This window comes from Lissotriton vulgaris, chromosome 3_1, assembly GCF_964263255.1.
Source record: "Lissotriton vulgaris chromosome 3_1, aLisVul1.2, whole genome shotgun sequence".
Lineage (NCBI taxonomy): Eukaryota > Metazoa > Chordata > Amphibia > Caudata > Salamandridae > Lissotriton > Lissotriton vulgaris.
In genome coordinates this window covers 615,436,768-615,458,689 of record NC_141689.1, presented here as the reverse complement: position 1 = coordinate 615,458,689, position 21,922 = coordinate 615,436,768, and positions in this window count along the sequence as shown.

Below are 21,922 nucleotides of genomic sequence, written 5' to 3'. Positions count from 1 at the left end.
ATCCCTACGTGTTTTTGTAACTAGGCATACAGGACACAACTGGCATCCCTGTCCAGGGCAAGTCCCTTGTGTGTGCACCACTGTTTTTAGTAATATAGAGGCTTTGTGAAAAGGAACGGTTCAGTCCTTTCCAGAATTCCAATTCAACATGGAACTGTGCCAGTTGGAGCACTCCCAGTCAGTCATATGGCGCTACTTCTTGCCCTATTTTGACTTTTGGAAGTGCATGCCCCACTGCCCTGCCTGAGATTAGAGGACGAGGACGACAAGGGGGGACTATGTCTGATTGAAAGCCTTCTTAACTGCCAGGCCATTCAAGTTCACCAAATCAATTCTGTCCATATATAACGGACCTTTACCAACACCAAGCAAAATACACAAAACAGCCGTTTTTGTAATGGTTTCTAAAGTTCTCTCGCCTGAGTGATATGTAGCACAGTGCACTAGATAGAAAGACAAACATAAAACAGTTGGCTATGCGGTGAGCGCAAGGTAAGTGGGTTCCCTTTTTTTAAATTTAAGTTTACCTCTTCGTCTGTTGCTCCTCCTCCCCACCGCCTAATCGTTCTTACCTGCACGGGCCACACCTGCAATGTACTAGGGCATTTTAAGCGTTGATACATTTCACTGACTGCTTAAATGCGTTGATGCCTCCATATAAAATCACTATTTGGAAAGGGCTCGTTGTGGGTGTCACTTCCAATTAATGATTCAGTGTGAGATACATCAATGATTTGCGACTGTAATTCTGGTCACAAACTATTGAAAAGTTATTACGTCCCATGTTTCAGGTGATAACCTACCCACAAACGGAAATGGGTCACATTTAGATCTATTACCCTTTGAGAATGTTGAAAAATCTGAGAGAGTAGTCAGAGATTCATGAAAGCACCGAGAACTCTCAGTAAAACTTCTAAAACAAGATTTTTGTAAAATACAGTCCTGTCTTCTTTGAGGAAAATAGGATGCATTTAAAAAAATCCTTATTTAAACAATCACAGATAAGTCGGTCTGGTGACCCTTGGAGGCTTCATTCTTTGTTTTTGTTAGCAATCAGTGTGAGTTACAATGTGCAGCCTACCTTTTGACTAATAATGAGCTAGGTCAAATTGCGACTCTCTATGATTTGAAATTTTGAGAACCAACCAATTGCTACAGAGGTTGCTTCTCCAAAATCAATACTGGTCACAAAAATACTGGCCTCAAATCAAACCAGATTTTGCTACCAGTATTATGGTACATTTGGCAACTAGCCTATAATGCTTCCGGTCCCTTCCATGTAGTTCCTTTCTCTATTTCCATAATACGATTTATTCGCCTCTAGTATTATCGCTCCTTCTCTCAACTTTTGTTTATTAGTGATTCTAACTGTTATTTACTGCCAGAATCATTACAGTTTCTTGTTCTTTCAACATAACACCAATTTTCTCAAACACTACTTTTGTACTTTAGGAATATGTATTTTAAACACAGTGTTACAATTAGGGTCTGCTGTCTGCCACATCAAGAGTTCTACATTTTTAGTTTGGTGAGAAATAATCGATACCTAAATGAAAGTTACTCCCCACCCTTGTTTCTATGACAGGTACCACTCTTGTCTTGACTCAGAGCTGTGAACTATACTAATGTATTCTGATGTCATATAGGTCAAAATCGTTGAAGACTTGATTAATCAGGATTTTCTGGTATTCATTTCTCATAGTTCAATTTTGCGACTTTCCTTTTAAATTCAGCAAGTTGCAAATTTAACAATTCTTGTCATTTTTAACAACAGTCACCTTCTACTTCCACCCCAAAACATTGGGGCTGATTACAATGTCAGTTGGACTGCCATCGACAGGTTGTTGGTGGCGGTCTCACCAACATCCAGCACAGCAGTCCAACCACCTCATTATGTTGCGGTCGGTTGAACCACATTGGTCGGCGGTACTGACTGACGCTTCCGATGGGGTCAATGAGCTCGCCAGATCATCGATAGGATTGTATTTCCTACAATAGGGGCGGTGGCTGCTCAGGCACTGCCATAGGGATTACAATGTCCCTTTCCAACAGCCTTTCCATGGCAGTCTGACCGCCTCAAAAAGGCTGCCAGAAAAGGACTTTATTTGGCCCCCTAGAATGGCCACCATCCCCCCTGTGCCCTATGGTGCTCCCCAAACATCCATGACCATGTGGTGCCTGGCACCAAGGGCATGAATGTTAAAAAACATCTCCTTTTCCACTGCAGATTCGGCTGCAGCCCTTTTCCGGGCTGCAGCTCAAGCTGCAATGGAAAAGGGGATGTTTCCGGCTGCCTACACAGTGGTCGCATCTTAATTGAGCGGGTGGAACAGCCAACTCCATGTCAGTCCGTTTCCAACCCACTGTGATGCCGGTCGGACCTTCGTCCGGCCGCCATCATAATTAGGCCCATACTCCTGCTGCCTTTGAAAATAAAATATGAGAAGAAATTCATCATATGACGATTAGTATGTTTGGTAGACCAGGGAGTGCATCAGAGCAACTTTCTTTGTAGGGGTGGGACCAGGAATCGGGCAGCCAGGCAGCAGGATGTAAGACTTTGTGACAGGGATGACATTGACAGGGCCGCATGACTTTGGGATACTGGATATTAGAGCACGAAGCAGTGCTATGAGCCGACATCAGGATGTTGAACATTGCACAGGAAACAGTGGAGTGGGCAGTTGAATGTCGAGGTGTTATGTGTAATTGCAGAGAGAGTTTAGCAGGAGACTGGGCTGACTACCAGGTAGCAGAATTTGGGTGGGGTTTTTCCAGAGGCAGCATAGCTGACTGGCACCCGGACTTAGCCACGTGATGGGGTAGCAAAAGGTGACATTTTTCATTAAAAAAACCCCTGTGAAGTCTGTAAACTTCTCTTAAATCTTCTCTAAAACAAAACTAATGCAAGGGTGCTGTCTTGACATTTTTTTTTATATTATCCTAATCGATAGATACAACCTTCAGGGCAGAGCGACTGGTGGCCCGCACTGGGCATTGACCTGTGAAGGGGGGCTGACCTCAGGTGATGCGCTGTGTTTAACAATAGCTTAGAACTAGAGAGATGAAAGGCTCTTTTGCCCAGTGGCAGTGAGAGAATCCAAGAAGGCGGTCATGGGGTGTGGGGGCACCACATATGATTGTCACACCAGGCACCTTCAAAGCTAAAGCCAGCCCTGGATAAACAGATAGATAGATAGATAGATAGATAGATAGATAGATAGATAGATAGATAGATAGATAGATAGATAGATAGATAGATAGATAGATAGATAGATAGATAGATAGATAGATAGATAGATAGATAGATAGATAGATAGATAGATAGATAGATAGAAGATAGATAGATTTTGTGAGGACCTTCGTGAGTTCTATTACATAACATAATATATGTAATTAAAACAGGAGTCATGATTCAATGTGTCATATATTTGTCATACAATGTAAATAGCCATTCATATTTATTAGCTGCTCAGGGACTGGGGTATCAAAGGGCAAGGGGCATATTCACAAGGGAATGGGTAAGCATGGCTTTAGGCAAACATTGCTAATGCTACACTCTGCCAATCTGAAAACACAGGGATGTACCGTTTTCACAAGAATGTGGTACACCCCTGCGTTTTCCCTAGCCATGATGCTAAATCTAGCTGCCTAGCCCCAGTTATATGCCTCCAGTGCTGATATCTCAAACTGTTTCCTTATTGTTTTTGCGTAAATATGTCCTTAAATATATGATGCTATATGCACTTCTAAATCAATTGAAATTCCGAGTCTCTCTTTCTTCTATGTCCAGATCTTTTGTGATGTCTTGCAAATACAAATGTTTCTGTTACTAAAGTGAATCCAATTGAGATAGTGTTGTTTTTTACACATGTACACCCAGATCTCAATCTGGTCTACGGGTTATACTCCTGTTGTCCATTCCCATAGCACCAATGAAGGCACCATAGTGCAGGTATGTCTGCATTGGGAGGAATGATTGTTTATGTGCAGGAAGGCACACCTTCCTGCACATAAACAATCAGTTATGGAGATATGCTATTTCTATGTGTTCTGCACAATGCAACACACATAGGAAAAAAAACGAGTAGAAATTAAGCATTTCTACTCTTTCTCCATGTTAAGATGAGGTTTTCCCTGGTCTTAATTTTGCCACGGCCTCCTATTAATGCCAACCTTGTGAATAGGGAGCAGCATCAAAATCAATGGGTGTTGTGATGGAACACCAACAGCAACACCCATTGCACGCCCTTTTCACAGTAAGTGTAGCATGAAAAGGGGGCTTATTTACAAGGCACCGTTCAGCCACGAAGTGACTTTGCGCAGCCTTGTAAATAAGGTGAAGGGTTTATCGACACAGGAACATCGTAAAAAGTGACATTCCTGTGGTGCTAGAGGCTTGTAAATATGTCCCTACGTTGCAAGGCAGTCACTGTTTTGAACTGCTCTGCAAAGTGACCTGCTCCTTTTTAGGTCTTGGCAACAGACAGCTTTAGTATTTCCATTGTATTAGCCCTTTGCTCATGATTGAGAGGTTTATTGTCTATCTCACTTCCATGCTCTGATTTAATAATAATAATAATAATAATAAAGGGGTTTGTAGAGCGCATGGCGACGCCATCCCGGCGTGTCCCCGCGCAGTGGAGAGAGAGGAGCCGTGATCAGTGGACCAGAACTAGAGGGTATGCAGGTGGGTCTTTAATAGTTTTCTAAACTTAGTTTCAGTATCTGCTAACCTAATAGCTTTCCTTCCTGTCATCTAGGAGCATTTCGTAGTGCTTTGATTAGTTGATGTATTCTTTCACTGACAACTACCTCTCTCTCACTTCTCCAGTTTCCCACTACATTTTACCTCCATCGCACAGTTTTTACAAACCATCTACTCTTTCCCATCTAGGGCCAGATGTACGAAGCTTTTTTCAGCTTGCCATTGGCCTGATTCACAGAATCGGGCCATTCGCTCCTGCCCTGAGTGGTCGCTCCCTTGTCTCTCCACCGAGACTCGGTATTGTAGAACTGCGCTGCTTTGCATTTGACTGTGCCTGTATTTTCTATTGGATCGTAATTGTATTTACCTCGCCTGCTTGCACCATATCTGTACTGATTTTGAATTATTAGCGCGATATCCCTCAGCGCTTTGCTCTACTCCCCCCCCCTCCATTTTGTCCCTGTTGTTGTTGTGCTCCGTGTGCGCTGACCTGAGCCCGCCCCGCCTCCCAGCTGAGCCGCCCTCCCACTAACTAGGTACAGCGCTCCCAGTCCCAGAAACGCTGTGATCTCTCTTCGCTCCTGCCCTGAGTGGTCGCTCCCTTGTCTCTCCACCGAGACTCGGTATTGTAGAACTGCGCTGCTTTGCATTTGACTGTGCCTGTATTTTCTATTGGATCGTAATTGTATTTACCTCGCCTGCTTGCACCATATCTGTACTGATTTTGAATTATTAGCGCGATATCCCTCGGCGCTTTGCTCTACTCCCCCCCCTCCATTTTGTCCCTGTTGTTGTTGTGCTCCGTGTGCGCTGACCTGAGCCCGCCCCGCCTCCCAGCTGAGCCGCCCTCCCACTAACTAGGTACAGCGCTCCTAGTCCCAGAAACGCTGTGATCTCTCTTCGCTCCTGCCCTGAGTGGTCGCTCCCTTGTCTCTCCACCGAGACTCGGTATTGTAGAACTGCGCTGCTTTGCATTTGACTGTGCCTGTATTTTCTATTGGATCGTAATTGTATTTACCTCGCCTGTTTGCACCATATCTGTACGGATTTTGAATTATTAGCGCAATATCCCTCGGCGCTTTGCTCTACTCCCCCCCCCTCCATTTTGTCCCTGTTGTTGTTGTGCTCCGTGTGCGCTGACCTGAGCCCGCCCCGCCTCCCAGCTGAGCCGCCCTCCCACTAACTAGGTACAGCGCTCCCAGTCCCAGAAACGCTGTGATCTCTCTTCGCTCCTGCCCTGAGTGGTCGCTCCCTTGTCTCTCCACCGAGACTCGGTATTGTAGAACTGCACTGCTTTGCATTTGACTGTGCCTGTATTTTCTATTGGATCGTAATTGTATTTACCTCGCCTGCTTGCACCATATCTGTACTGATTTTGAATTATTAGCGCGATATCCCTCGGCGCTTTGCTCTACTCCCCCCCCCTCCATTTTGTCCCTGTTGTTGTTGTGCTCCGTGTGCGCTGACCTGAGCCCGCCCCGCCTCCCAGCTGAGCTGCCCTCGCCCCTCCCCCTCCACCATCCATATATGACAGTTACTCCCGCGCGCAGCGTACACGCGCAGCGACCGCGCCCAATCCGCGCCGAAGGTGCGCCAAAGGTAAGCCCGTCTACGCCCGTCCGCGCCTGGACCGCGCCCAGCGCCAGACCCCCTGCCCCTCGCGCTGCCCAGCCCTCCCGCATTACCTACGATGCCGCCACCCTCCTAGCCCTTAACCCCGGTCGCGCCCCCAACTGCGTCCAAGCCGCTCCTGGACACACCCATGGACCTTTCTCTTGCTACTCCTGCAAATTCATCGGCACCGACAACATCTCCGCTACGACCACACCACAGATTCCCGACCCCAATCACCTACAATGCATCCTTCTCAACACCCGATCGGTCCACAGGCACGCCATTGACCTATGGAATCTACTAGACACCATCTCTCCAGACGTCGCCTTCCTAACAGAAACATGGATGAACGCTTCCTCCGCCCCAGACATCACCATTGCCATCCCTGAAGATTATAAGATCAAACGCAAGGACCGTACCGGCCACACAGGAGAAGGAATCGCTATCGTCCATAAAAAATCAATCCGCATCTCAACCAGCTCTGACGCCAACCTCGCCAACTCCGAACACCTTCACTTCCAGATCCACATCGACCCCAAGACCACACTCAGAGGCACCCTCCTCTACAGACCACCAGGACCCCGCGCAAAATTCAGTGAAGACATCACGGACTTCATCACTCCACACGCGCTCCCCTCCAAAGACTACATCCTTCTGGGAGACCTCAACTTTCACCTCGAAAAGATCAACGACCGCAACACCACCACCCTCTTGGACAACCTCGCCAACCTCGGACTTAAACAACTGGTCACTTCCCCCACCCACATCGCAGGTCACACACTCGACCCCATCTTCACCTCCAGCAATCATGTCTCCTTCAGCCACACTACGGATCTCCTCTGGACTGACCACAGCTGCGTTCACTTCACCTACAACAAGCCAAAACCCATCAACCACCCCCAACCAACTCTGCAAAGAAACTGGAACAAAATCACCATCGACCAGATCTCCTCCTCGCTCCTTCTAAACACCCCAGCCCACTCTTCTAACCCAGACCAAGCCGCCGCCAACTTCACCCTATGGTTATCCAACACCGCCGACACCTTAGCACCACTGAAAAAACGTCAAAGCAAACCTGGCAGCAAGAAGGCCTCATGGTTCAACGATGATCTTAAGAAGTCCAAGAAACTCTGCCGCTCCCTTGAAAAGGCCTGGAAAAAAGACCCAACCACTAGCACCAAGGACGCCTTCAAAAACGCCACCCGCACACACCACCAACTAATCCGAAAGGCCAAGAAAACAGCATTCAAGGATCGACTTGACAACAACGCCCACAACAGCAAGGAACTTTTCAACATCGTCAAGGAATTTACCAATCCCTCGGCCAACTCCAACGACATCACCCCCTCTCAAGTCCTCTGCGACTCCCTAGCCTCATTCTTCCACAACAAAATTGCAGACATCCACAACAGCTTCGACAACCAACCCGGAGACCAACCCACCCAACCATATGCTGAACATTCTCCCCCCTTGAACACCCTTAACGACTGGAACCCAATCTCCACTGAGGACACCATCCGCCTGATGAACTCCATCCACTCAGGATCCCCCACAGAACCATGTCCTCACCACATCTTCAACAAAGCAGACTCCGTCATAGCACCGCACCTCCGAGACGTCATCAACTGCTCCTTCAACTCCGCCACCTTCCCGGAAAGCTGGAAACACGCTGAACTCACCGCCCTTCTGAAAAAACCCACAGCGGACCCCACCGAACTCAAAAATTACCGCCCCATTTCGCTCCTTCCATTCCCGGCCAAAGTAATCGAGAAAGCTGTCAACAACCAGCTCGCCACTTTCCTCGAAGCCAACAAATCCCTCGACTCCTCACAATCTGGCTTCCGAGCAAAGCACAGCACTGAGACCGCCCTCATCGCAGCAACAGACGACATTCGAACTCTACTGGACAATGGAGACACAGTCGCCCTCATCCTCCTCGACCTCTCTGCAGCCTTCGACACAGTCTGCCACAGCACCCTTTTACAACGCCTCAGAAACATCGGAATCCAAGGAAAAGCACTTGAATGGATCACCTCGTTCCTCACCGGAAGAACCCAGAGAGTCCGCCTTCCACCATTCAAGTCCGAGGCCACTGAAGTCATCTGTGGCGTACCCCAAGGGTCCTCACTCAGTCCCACCCTCTTCAACGTATACATGAGCCCCCTCGCGGCCATCGCCCGCCAACACAACCTCAACATCATCTCTTACGCGGATGACACTCAACTGATCCTTTCTCTCACCAATGACCCCAGCACCGCCAAAACTAACCTACACGAAGGAATGAAAGAAGTTGCCGAATGGATGAAACACAGCCGTCTGAAACTGAACTCAGATAAAACAGAAGTCCTCATCTTAGGTACATCCTCCTCTGCATGGGACGACTCTTGGTAGCCGGAAGCCCTTGGAAAAGCACCCATCCCGACAGACCACGCACGGAACCTAGGCGTTATCCTGGATTCTTCACTCTCAATGAACAGACAAGTCAGCGCCGTATCCTCATCCTGCTTCAACATTCTTCGCATGCTCAAAAAAACATTTCGCTGGATCCCCACCGAAACCAGAAAAACAGTCACCCATGCTCTGGTCACGAGCCGACTGGACTACGGAAACACCCTCTACGCAGGTACTACCGCTAAACTCCAGAAGAAACTCCAACGAATCCAAAACGCCTCAGCCAGGATCATATTAGACATCCCACGCAACGAACACATCTCTGGTCACCTGAAAGACCTCCACTGGCTACCCGTCAATAAGAGGATCACTTTCCGAGTGCTAACCCACGCACACAAATCACTCTACGACATCGGACCAGAATGCCTCAACTCACGACTGTCCTTCTACACCCCCTCCCGCCAACTACGTTCTTCCAGCCAAGCCCTCGCCACTGTACCTCGCATCAACAAGACCACCATGGGAGGCAGATCCTTCTCATACCTGGCTGCTAAAACATGGAACTCACTCCCCACTTACCTTCGCCTTACCCAGAACCACCTAGCATTCAGAAAGCAACTTAAAACGTGGATATTTGACAAGTAATCCTCCTCCCCTCCCTAAGCGCCTTGAGACCCTCTGGGTATGTAGTGCGCTATATAAATTCTTTGACTTGACTTGACTTGACATATAAGCATTTTTCAACGTACAAAGCCGTATTTGCAATTCTGTAAGCTATTAACTAATCACAAATTGGGTTTGCGAGTCACTATTAGGATGGGGCTTGCCATGGGTGTCCCTTCCTAATAGCGAGTGACAGGGGCATGCATGAATGTTTTGTGAACTGGAATGCGTTTGCGAAACATTCAAACTTTACCGTCTCCGTGAAAGAGGTGGTAACTCATTCGCAAACAGGAAGGGGTCTCCAAGGGACCCTTCCCCTTGGTGAATGTGAGTGCCTACATTTTGTAAGAGTAGGCTATGGACCACAGCCTACTCTTAAAAAATGAAAATGAAACCTTTCATTTTTCTATTTTAAATGCATCCCATTTTCCTTTAAGGAAAACTGCTTTATTTAAAGAGCAGTCACAGACATGGTGGCCTTCTGACCCCAGGAGACCACCATCCCTGTGAGTGCTGGCTATTCCCAATAGGTGACAAATTGCGATCCGCCTCATGAATACTAATGAGGCAGGTACCTTGCGAACCAAATGGGAATTGCAAACAGTGTAAAACACATTGTTGTACATAGGTGTGTGTGATTTCCAAATAGGGAATTGCAAAAATTCACTATTATGAAATCGCAAATGGAAGTCAATTGTACATATGGCCCCTAAAATCCTCTTGTACCCTCAACTTCGCTCATTGTAATGTTTTTTAACTATTTCAAGAGGGCAGCATAGGCATGCATGTCAGGCATCTTTAGTTTAATTTGCTTTATTTTTGCAAATTCTGTTCAAAAACAGCCACCACGAACATGCGTGCCTCCACACTGGCCACCTTCGGAGAGGATTTATAAAAAATAAAATAAAATGCATTGTGTAATACCCGCTGTGGATGTTCACGCATTCACAGAAGCTATCTTTGAACGGGATTTGTCAAAATAAAAAATTGATTTCAAAGACTGCTGTTGCCACTGCACGTGGATCCGCTAGGTCTCATCTAGGATAAAACAAAAACCACTGGAAAGTCGACTGGTATTGTTTGAGACCTCTTGGCTTGGCCATTGTACATTTGTACTATGACAGATGGAATAATCCATTGATGCAAAACATCCATTGAGGAAGATTAGAAGAAATCCAGCCTTGTATAAAACAGGATTCTCTTTGTGAATCCTTCTACACGAGAAAAAATCCGAGGATGGGCAGCAGAGCTCCGTTACTGCTTTGCATGTACAGAATGCCAGACTGCATCCCCAGGAGGGGCGACAATATTAGTAAAACGCATGACCGATGTGATATCGGGGGCTGTGCATCCGCCCCCTGCTATTTTGTTACTCACCCGATGGGTGCAAACAGAATTTCACCCCACATTCACAGTACTAATATAATACTGCTCCTCGGGGGCAGCTTCCACTTTGTGAATAGGTACCAGCCCCTTTCGGCTGACAGTCCCAATAATATTTTGCAACGGAATGGATTGGCACACACCAAAGACACATATCCTTGCGAGTTGCAAGGAAGGTGTGTTGGATGTCCTGTGCATGGCCCTTTTCCTAACAAGTCACAACAAGCAACAATGTGTGCGTTTGGAGTCGTAACTCTATTTGATGCGAAAAATGTTGATTTAACATATGTGGATTTAGAACACCCACCGCATGCAATTTAGTACCGCACACGCATTGAGATCGCAAAACCTTTTGTAAACCAGGTCTGATGTATCTCCAATTCCACGTTCACAAAATGATACAGAACCGGGGTTTGTGCAGTGAGCAGTCTTTGCTTTTTTTTTAGTCTAAAGTACAAGAATTCCATGTACAAAAAGAAAAGAAAATTGCTATAGAGGGAAGATATAAAGATGTACATTAAAGCTGACCTAAAAACATTAACCACAAAATGAATTGCTCTTGTAAGCATTGATACAATAATAACTGAGGTGCATCTTACATACAACGAGCTGTCAGGCTGTAAACATTTACCTAAAACAAAAAGGGTCTAAAATATCACTATCACATTGCCTGGAGCTTAGTCTGGTAATTTTATAATTATGCTCCTGTAGCACTGAACAATTTAAAGTCATATTTAAAGTAATATTTTCACTAATATTGTTGTGCCGATCCAAAGGTCAAAACACATTCCTTTTGGAAAAGACATTTAATTTAGCGCCCAGAGAAAATAAAGAAACACGAATTTCTAAAAGATCACAGGCGTGATTGCTCATTATAAAATCAAGTTCAGTCAATACCTAATTTCTCAGTATTGATTACATTTTAGACGTTTAAAATGTAGCCTCCAGCTTAAACCTTTCATTAATGTTATTTTCCCTACTGATGTTTAATATATTAAAAATATTGATTACAATATATTTAAAATGCCAGACTTCATATGTCGTTATGTGAGGCCTGAACTGGGTCTGCAAGTGACGTTTACCTAAGTAAAAATAGAAAATATGTCAAGTATTTATAAACGTTAATCATGTATTCAGGATCCTTTATTATTTGTGTTCAAAATCTGTTCCCTGCGGCCGGCAGTGTCTGACTAATTGAGCTGAGCTTGTAAAATCAGGTATTTTCAACAAATGAAGAGCCTGGAATTGCTGTGAGCTATTTCCCTAGCTTTTTAAATTGCCTTCGTTTTCCAGCTATGGGGGATGGCCTTTTGGGTCAGGGCAGGGAGCATGCGTAGGGAGCATGCGCCAGGCAATGTGGGATGACTGCCTTGAGCCCATCGCACATTAGGATCTCCAGAGTCGTCTATATTCTGCACCTCCTTCGGGAGATGCACTCATCTGCTCCATGGTCCCTGCTGCAAACAGGCTTCCCACCTGCATGGGGCATGCCTCCATATGAGGTGTTGCCTCTCAAGGAATTTGTTGTGCTTACTGCCTCACGACACAGGCCACACGGAATTTACAGCCTGATTCAACAAGCCGAAATCGGCTCGCAAAGGGCCAGATTCTGAGAATCTGGCCCTTTGCGAGCTCTATTTTTGCATTTGGGATTCATCATCCCAAATGCAAAAATCGGTAATAGCGATGTCGCAATTTTGCGAGGAATTACATTTATGGAATCTCTATTTGAGATTCCTTAAATGCAATTCATCATCCATCAAAAAATTGCGAATTTGCAATTTCGGCCCGCTATTTACCGCGAGGTCAAACCTCGTGGTAAATAGCGAAAACTTAGAAAAATGCTTTTAAAAGCATTTTTCTAAGTTGCATGTTGCACACACAAATGTCCTTTGGACATGTGTGTGCGCAACACCTGTTTCATTTTGCCTTTAAGGGGTGCTACAGGGTGTCCTTTGGACACCCCTTGCACCCTTTAAATCGCTATCTTATTTGCGATTAGCAAATTGCTCATTGCAAATAAGGAATAACTCCCCATTCATTCCTATGGGCCAAAAGGCCCATAGGAATACTCCCCATTCATTCCTATGGGCCTTTTGGCCCATAGGAATGAATGGGGAGTTATTCCTTATTTACGATTAGCAATTTGCTAATCGCAAATAAGGATTCTGTAGGAATCGCAAATCTTTTTGCGATTCCTACATGAATCCCGTTTTGCGAGTCTGTAATAGCGATTCCTTATGAATCGCTATTATAGACTCGCAAAACGGGTCTATGATGAATCAGGCTGATAGGGTCAGGCAAATCCACCATGTGCATGGACTACACTTTTCTTCTGTTCACTGTCAGCTAGTGCACAGCCTTCATCTGTGCATGGAGAATGCTTGGATTGTTTACAGGTAATCTTTATTTCACAGAGATCTTGTATTCCTCACCTCAGTCTTTAATGAGTTTAAACACCCGTGACAGGACTTTAGCAAGATTACATTCTCATTATTTTTTATACTCCATGGAGTACAGTTTTTGTGATGGTCTGCTGCCTCCTATCAAATACAAAGCAAATGACTCTCCATAGCCTAACATGTCCACCTGCCCCACAAGGAAAAGGGGGTGGGGTTGTTGGACTGTGATGAGGAAGAGGAGCACTCAGAGTAATGAAGATTACATGTAGGTAATTAAGGCATTACCTCCCTGTCCTCTTCTTTGCCACAGTCCTTATTTGTGAGATATGTGAGGATATAAAACCCAAACAAGCAGTGTTGAGAAGAAATATACACTGAGCCAATAATGGCAAACACACATGGAACACGTTTATGGAGAAAGACCAGCAAAAACCCATCAGCATAATGGATGCAGCAGAAGAAGCAGCCATAATAAGGATACATACCCTAAAGATGTGTCAGACACATTCAACCTATAGTGAGAGACAAATCTGTTATGGAAAGCCAAAGAAGAGGACTTGCAAATGTCAAACAGTCCGTCCATCATTTGTGTGTCTTTTGCTTCCTCGCTCTAAGTGCGCCAGGTATGCCCAGATGTGGATCCTGTGCTCGCTATGCCACCAGATTCAGGCTACCCTGGCTGATGAGGGCGATACCCCAAACCGGCTTCAGGATGTTTGTTTCCGGTCCAGGGAGGACCTGGCCTGGCAGTTCTGGCTGGACTATTCCAATGGGGAGCAGGGTCAAGACTGATTTGCATATGGCTGGATCTAAACTGGGATGGTGTGAAATGCAAAAAACACAATGGACTTAACCTAAATCTGTGACTGGGGGTGAATGATTGATTTGTTCAGCATTCCATCCATCATTTGTTATTTTTTCACTACTGTGTTTACAGCGCTGATTATGCCACCCACTTAAGTAGCCCTTTAACTATGTCTCAGGCCTGCCATTGCAGACCCTGTGTGTGCAGTCTCAAACTGCCATTTCGATGTGGCAAAATACACTTTTTGCCAGGTCTAAACTTCCCTTTTAATACATATAAGTCATAGCTAGGGTAGGCCCTGGACAGCCCAAACGGTAAGATGTGGTGTATTTAAAAAGTAGGACATGTCCTTTTAAGTTTTACATATCCTAATAGTGAAAAACTCTTACCATCGTTTTTCACTACTACAATGCCTATCTCTCCTGTAGGATACAATTGGAGTCCATTTATTACATTTAATAAGTGTAATTTCGAAATGGGAATAGATAACTAGTTCATTTGGTGTCTCTGGAATCACAATTTAAAATCTTAACTTTTGGTGAAGTCAGATTTTCAATGGCAATTCTGAAAATATGCTACTTTTAGAAAGTTTTTTTTTTCTTTTCGAAAAGAATTACCTGGCCACCAGTTTTGGAACTGCTAGTTACTCATGCAGATTTGGAAATACAACGGATCACGTCATTGCCTTTTACTTTCACCGTTTCAAGCTTTTGGTGTTTCCATTCCTTCCTTCACATGTGCAAATAGAACTGCTCCAAATGTTTTGCATTAAGGTTTATTGGCAAACATGTGCGCAGCATTTAAGCACGTTTTAATCTAGTGCAAAAAAGCAGCCACGTGATGAACTGTTTGAGGTTAATGACCCGCAAAGAAGATGTCACTACAAACTAAAAGCGCGAGTCCAAAACAGTGAAGTGAATAAATGCCTGAGTCTTGTGGAACAAGGACACAGTGAAATAAGCGGTGTAATATCTCTGCCTTGATCCCAATGACTGGTAACCCTTGCACAAACACTTAATAACATTCTGACCTCTAAAAGACGGTGGGAGTTTCCCTGGAAGAAACCTGTTTTAACAGTGTTATACCATTTTAACAAAGGAAGAGTCCAATCTTTTCTGGTAGTATATATTTTTGTATCATAATATTGACATGTGGAAATTTTAATGATTTTAATTAATTATGCAATAAACCTCTTTGACTTTGAGTCCAAAACATTTGGCCAGGAGGGGTATTGCTAAATATATGTACACCATTGAAGTGTTTCTCAATTTAATGTAAATGCGCAACGATAAAAGTCCTAATCTGAAAATATTTGCACATGCGAAGGAAGGAATAGAAACACCAAAAGCTTGAAAATGTGACATACAGCGAAGTAATTCAGACTTTCTTACCATTCTTCCAGTTCCATCAGGAAGTCATAACCTGTTAAGAAGAGCCAGAAATCCCCTGAAAAAGGATTGCAACATTCAAAAGTAAGGGAGAGGCCACATTAAGCTCGTCCTGTGCTTTTAACATTGGTTCATAATGGTTGTCCAAATGACCACAATTTAATTGTATTTTAGGGTGGAATGTAAAGCCCTCAATGAAGTATTTTGGCTCAATTTAAATCGCAAATAGGGATACAAGGTGGGAGTCATCGCAAGTAAATACGAAGACTCCAGTAAGTCTCTGTATGAATGAATGAAATGTGGAACCTTTTCATGCTTCAAAAAAATGAAAGGATGTTTGAAATTAAGTTTAATTAATACAACTGTGAAAGTAAAATGCAATGACGTGATGCGTTGTATTTCCAAATCTGCATGAGTAACTAGCAGTTCCAAAACTGGTGGCCAGGTAATTCTTTTTGAAAAAATATTGCACGTCCTACAGGGCCCCCGAAACGGATGTAACCCCTATAGTTTAAAACTTTTAGAAAGTTGACATTGTCTTGCCTTACCTATTTGGTACCTGCACTTTGTCTCTGGTCACATGCCTGGGTGTAGCTGGCAGTTGGGCTTTGTCTAGTCCTCTTAGACAGCCACACTCAATGGGAGGCTACTTGTGACTGAATGGACAATCACTGGCAGGATGTAAGGGGGGACCTGGACACAGCCTCACTTGCACCTAAATAGACTGTGTCCTGTCCACACACAAAGGGCCTAATGGTCCTGCATTGTCACTCTAGCCAGCTCGTAGCCAGGGCAGGGGTAGGCAGGGAATTCCTAGCACTTTAAAGCCACAGTCCCCACTTTCAAACCATGGTGCCAGGGTATAAAAGATGGACCTCAGTCACCACCTCTTCAGTACACTTCTAGACCTGTGTATACTCTGGCAAGAAGGACTGCTGTGTTGATTAAGGACTACCACTCTGCTGGATTGCACTCTGCTGAACTCCTGCTTTGCTGTGCTTCCCTGCTGCTCTGCTACCCTCCCAACTGGGTGAGAAGGACTGGACCTACATCTCTTGGACCCCAGAACCCAGAGTGACTCTAAGGGTTAATTGGCCTCCTGAAGCCTCAGAACCCAACAGGCTTCCAACAACCATGCAGCTGCACCTGGACTCTGCCATTTGTGAGCCTGCCCTGCCAGTTGGTGCCACCCCAGTCCTGAAACCTTGAAAGTGGGTCTAGGGGGCTCTTCCAGGTTGTGGATCTAGCAGAACCAACACATATCCTCTGCTGCGTGGCGCAGTCCTGAGCAGAAACAACACATCTCCGCTGCTGCCTGGAATGGACCCATCGCAAAAACATCGCATCACCGCGGTAGCCTGTATCACTTTCCGAATCGTCACTGTGCAACGCATCTTCAGGGCAGGCCCTTGCATCTCTTGGATTGGGCAGCCACACTCCAGCCTTACAGCATCTTTAAACCAACATATGTTATGTTATGTTAGTATGAATTTTGTAGAGCGCACGTTCACCCCAGGGTTTCTTGGCGATGTGTGCCGCTGCGGAAGCCGTCCTGGCTTTCCCTGTGAGATGGTCCCTATTGGGCATCCCCAAGGTGAAGTCAGGCATTCCCGGCAGCGAGGGGGCCGTTGTGGACATTAAGCAAGCTATTGCCCAGAGTTGCAGCGTGGGACCCATGGTTAGAGAGGCACGAGGCGAGATTTATCGAGCCCGCTGACATTGGTTCCGTACCCTGCCGCGTCAGTAATTGAACCCTGGTCCCGGGCAGACCTCTGCTTCTGGGTCTGCCGCCTCTAACCGGTGAGCCACACTTCTCCACTGCATGCCTCACTGCACAATGTATCTTCAACGTGGATCCATGCAACGCTCTGCAAACCAGGATTGAATATACTTTTGTTCAGCCGGTCTCACTGGATCCCTGAAGCTGGCCTGTGCTTCATCACCGTCGACCAGAACTTGTAACTTTGCCCTGGGCTGGCATGACCTGATATCCACAGTTGGCGCTTTACACCTTTTGGCACTATTTTCTCTAAAAACTTTACAATTCACTATCTCCGGTTCTACTAATTGGATTTTTGTCATTTTGGTCTTGCTTTATTTATTAAATTAACCTCGATTTTTCTAATACTGTTGTGGTGCTTTCCCACTGTATTACTGTTTGAAGTGCTGGACAAATACTTCACACATTGCCTCTTAGTTAAGCCTGCCTACTCTGTGCCAAGCTACCGAGGGTTGAGCACAGGAAAAGTTGGGGTTTGCTTGTGCCTCAACCTGACAATGATTGTGGTTGCTGCTTGACCAGAGCTCATACCGCAATCAAACACAACCCAATTTATTACATGCTGAAGGTGCCACATTTTTACCCCATGCTAGCCTGTGGGTCAGGGGTACCTCCTTTGTCTAACCTTAGGAAAGGCTAAGTACACCCTGGTTTTGGATTTGCCTGCCACACCTTCTGATGTCAGGGGCCAGTTTCAGCGAGGAGTGGAGGTAGCGAGCCAGTGAGCTCTGCAATGAGCCCCATGTCCGAAGATTTTGTGCTGGGAAGAGTGAAGCAGAGGAAAAGAGCAAGTGTTCTCCGTGCTCCTGGGACTCAAGTTCGATTTCTGAGCCCGCCTCCTGAGCCCTGAGGATTTCATGTTGGACACTGAGCCCAGTGGCTATTCTTCAGGCTTCTTGAAGCTCTCCCAGCCTCTAGCGGAGGGGGGCCTTTGATTGCTGCAGTACGCAAGCCAGCCACAGTCTTTGTCAGTAGACAGCAAGAGAGTCATTCGGCGGGGGAGGCATGTGGCTCAGCCCCCAAACATTGTGCTTCTGCTACGTAACTCCCCATAGAAGATCCTGACGTGTGTGGTTGGCAGCGCGTTAACAGGCAACTGATGCATGCGTCTGCCATTTAAGACGCGTTACCTTGGTTACACAGTAGACTCAACCGCGTATGGCGAATCCTGCCTGCTCTTCGTGCATTGGAGAAAGCACGGTGAATCCTGTCTGCTCTTCGCGCTTTGCAGGAAGTGTCACCTTGGCAACGTTTCTGTAAACTTCACCACGTACGGAAAATACTAAATGCCTTCTGCTCGACGCTTGTGAAATTAAAACAAACTTTACGCTGTTTGTCAATTTTTGCACGCTGGTGCCATCAAAAGGAAAACAAAACTAAGACATTAAAAGGAAAAGGAAAACAAAACTTAGACACTGTCAATGGCACAAAAGTAGTGTAAATTATATCATTTCTCTCATCACATTTTCAATCTCTTATGGTCAGCGACAGGGCAAGCCAATGAAGTGTTGGAATTTACTAGCACTCAATTGAAAATAAAAATAACAACCACATTTTGCACAGCATGCAATCAGTTTCTCCTCCACCTTCATTTCTGGAGACCCCAGGAAATCCACCAATAATATGGAAAAAATGGTTCGATGCATTCAAGACTTTTTTGGGTGCAATAGGCGCGTCAAGATATCGCGCAGAAAGGAAGAAATGTCTATTATTACATTCTTTAGGTTTTGAGGGGGGAGAGATCTATAAACACTTACCCCCCTTGATAAGAAACAACGCAGAAGAAGATGTAGACGGATACACTGAGACTAGAATGAGACTGGAGTTGAGATTTGATGTTAAGCCTAGTCTTGTTGTAATTAGACACAAATTCTTCAAAAGAGAACAGCTACCAAGGGAGGATGTTGAGACATACGTCTCTAGTTTAAGGCAGCTGAGTGCAGAATGCGAATTTGAGGGTTTTAGAGAACAATTAATTAGAGATCAATATGTTTGTAAATGTTCCGACAAGTCTATTCAACAAAAACTACTTACGTTGGGCAACCCAACGCTTGAAGAGACTATCCGTATGGCCAAGAGTATAGAGTTGTCTGAAAAGGAAGTAAAGGAACTTGAGAAGAAATGTGAAGAAGCAATTTCCATAGTTAGAATTAAGGAGAACAAGGATAATAAAGCGGCTTTTGGTTAACAACGTTTTGAGAAAAATAATTTTCCCAGTTCACAACGTTTTGAGAGAAATGCATTTTCTAGGAGTGACATTTGTTATAGATGTGGTAATCCTTCACATAACAAGAACAACAAATTTTGTCCTGCCAGGAACTCTACCTGTCGGAATTGTGGAAAATTTGGTCATTTTGCAAAAATTTGTCAAGTTTCTAAACAGGGAAACTCTACCTTCACCAATAAATCTCAGGGACAGAGCAATGTTAATGTAGTTGGAAATGCCACAGAATATTATGAAAGTACCGGAAGGGACTCGGATCCTATCAACAGTATCCAAGACGACCTTTGGGACATGGTTGTGGTGGTACGGGATGATGGTGTTATCACTGGGGATCCATCAGAATGTGTTGATCCTTATGAAGATTTCGGTGTGGGTGACAAAGTTATTTCCTTGTTGGTAGATTCAGGCGCTAAAGTAACAATGATCACCCAAGAATTGTTTGATGAGACTTGGCCTGAAAGGAAGCTCCTCCCACCTGATAGAGCTCCCGTTTCTTATGAAGGACGCAGGATAGCTCTTCTTGGTTTTTTTGAAGATATCATTCAGTTCAAGGGAAGGAAAATTTTGGGAAAAATATATGTTTCTATAAAGGGTTTAAACATTTTGGGGTGGTTTCACCAGGGTTTGTTTAAGATGATCCTTAGACCTGGTACTAAAGAACAGATTAGTATCGCAGAATCTTGTGACTTTATTGAAAAGTTAGCAGTCGTAGAGTCAAATGACTATATTGAGAAATTAATTTTCAAGTTTCCTACTGTTTTTGGGAACAGTCTTGGAATGATTAAAGGTTTTAATCACGAGATAAGAGTGAAAGATGGGGCTATCCCTGTTAAACATATGGTCAGGAGTGTCCCTTTCAGCGTAAGAGATGATTTGGAAAAGGAGTTGAGTGGGTTGTGCAAGAAAGGGGTCATAGAACCTATAGAGTCGTCCTAGTGGTTGTCTCCTCTTGCTGTCTCCAGGAAAAGGAATGGAGATTTGCGCGTCTGTGTGGATTTGCGCAGTCTCAATAAAAACATCTGGATTGATTCACACCCCTTGCCAAAAATCACAGATTTGTTGTCTCTTACTAGAGGTGCAAGGTGGTTCACAAAGTTTGATTTGGCTTCCGCTTACCACCAGGTGGTGTTGAGTCAATCTTCCAGACATTTTGACGGCATTTGTCTCTCCTTTCGGGAGTTTTCAATACTGCAGGATGCCATTCGGCCTCGCGTCGGCGGCTGCAGTTTTCCAAAGACTAATGAGTCAAATGTTTAAAGATACTCCTGGAGTAATTGTTTTCCAGGATGATGTTTTGATTTTTGGCGAGAACAAAGAGGATCATGACTTTTCTTTGAATCAAGTTTTAGGTATCATGCAAGATAAAGGTATTGTACTTAAGAGTGAGAAATGTGTTCTCCTAAAGGAAAAAATGGAATTTCTAGGACATGTGGTCTCACATGAAGGGGTGGAGCCACGACCTGGTTTGGTGAAAGCCATTGTAGATGCTTCTCCCCCTGTCGATAAATCTGGCTTGAAGTCTTTTATTGGGCTCAGTGAATTTTACTCCAGATTTATCAAAGACTATGCATCTAAAGTTCAACCCCTCACAAACATGTTAAAGAAGAATGTGCCATTTATTTGGGATAAGAACTGTCAAGAAATTTTTCAATGGATTAAATTACAGGTAGTTGGTGACAGTGTGCTTAAACCTTTTGATCCAAATAAAGAATGTGTTGTGACTGTGGATGCGAGTTGGTCTTGGGGCTGTGCTCACTCAAAGGAATGGCCAAATTGATAATACCATTGCATATGCTTCGAGAGTGTTGCGTGGGGCTGAGGTGAATTTCTCTGTCATTGAGAAGGAGCTTTTGGCTTGCTGGTGGGCGGTCAGGAAGTTCAACCCTTTTCTTTGGGGTAGTCATTTTGTGATTCGTACGGACCATAATCCTCTAGTCTCTATTTTGTCTGGGGAAAAGATTAAGGAGCATACTCCTAGGATTGCTAGGTTGTCTACGAAGTTACTACAATATGATTTTGAGATCGTTTATCTGCCTGGTTCGAAGAATGTCAGGGCAGGTTATTTTTCACGTTTTCCTATAACTGGGAATGATTGTGATTTTGAAAAGGAAGATGATCTAGAGGATTGTTTTGTTGCTGCTTTGGATCTTGAAGGAATGTGTGCTATTAATGAAGTCGAGTGGAAGAAAGAGTTGTTAAAGGATGAGGTACTTGTTCAAGTTGTAAATTACTTGAAATCTGGTTGGCCAAAAGAAAAGAATGTTTCTGGACATTTCCAAACCTATGTTAAGGTTGCTGATGAGCTCACTGTTGAGGATGGTATTCTTTTGCGGTGTGGAAGGTTCATTCCTCCTGAGAGTTTGAGGAAACGTCTTGTTGACGGTGCACATGAAGGTCATTTAGGGAAAACCTTCACGAAGCATAGGTTGAGGGATGTGTTTTGGTGGCCGCAAATGGATGTTTGTGTTGATACTTTGGTTGATAATTGTGTTATTTGCAAGTCTTCTGACAAAAGTCACAAGGTAAGGAATCCCCCTTTGGACCTATTCAGTTTCCGGAGAGAG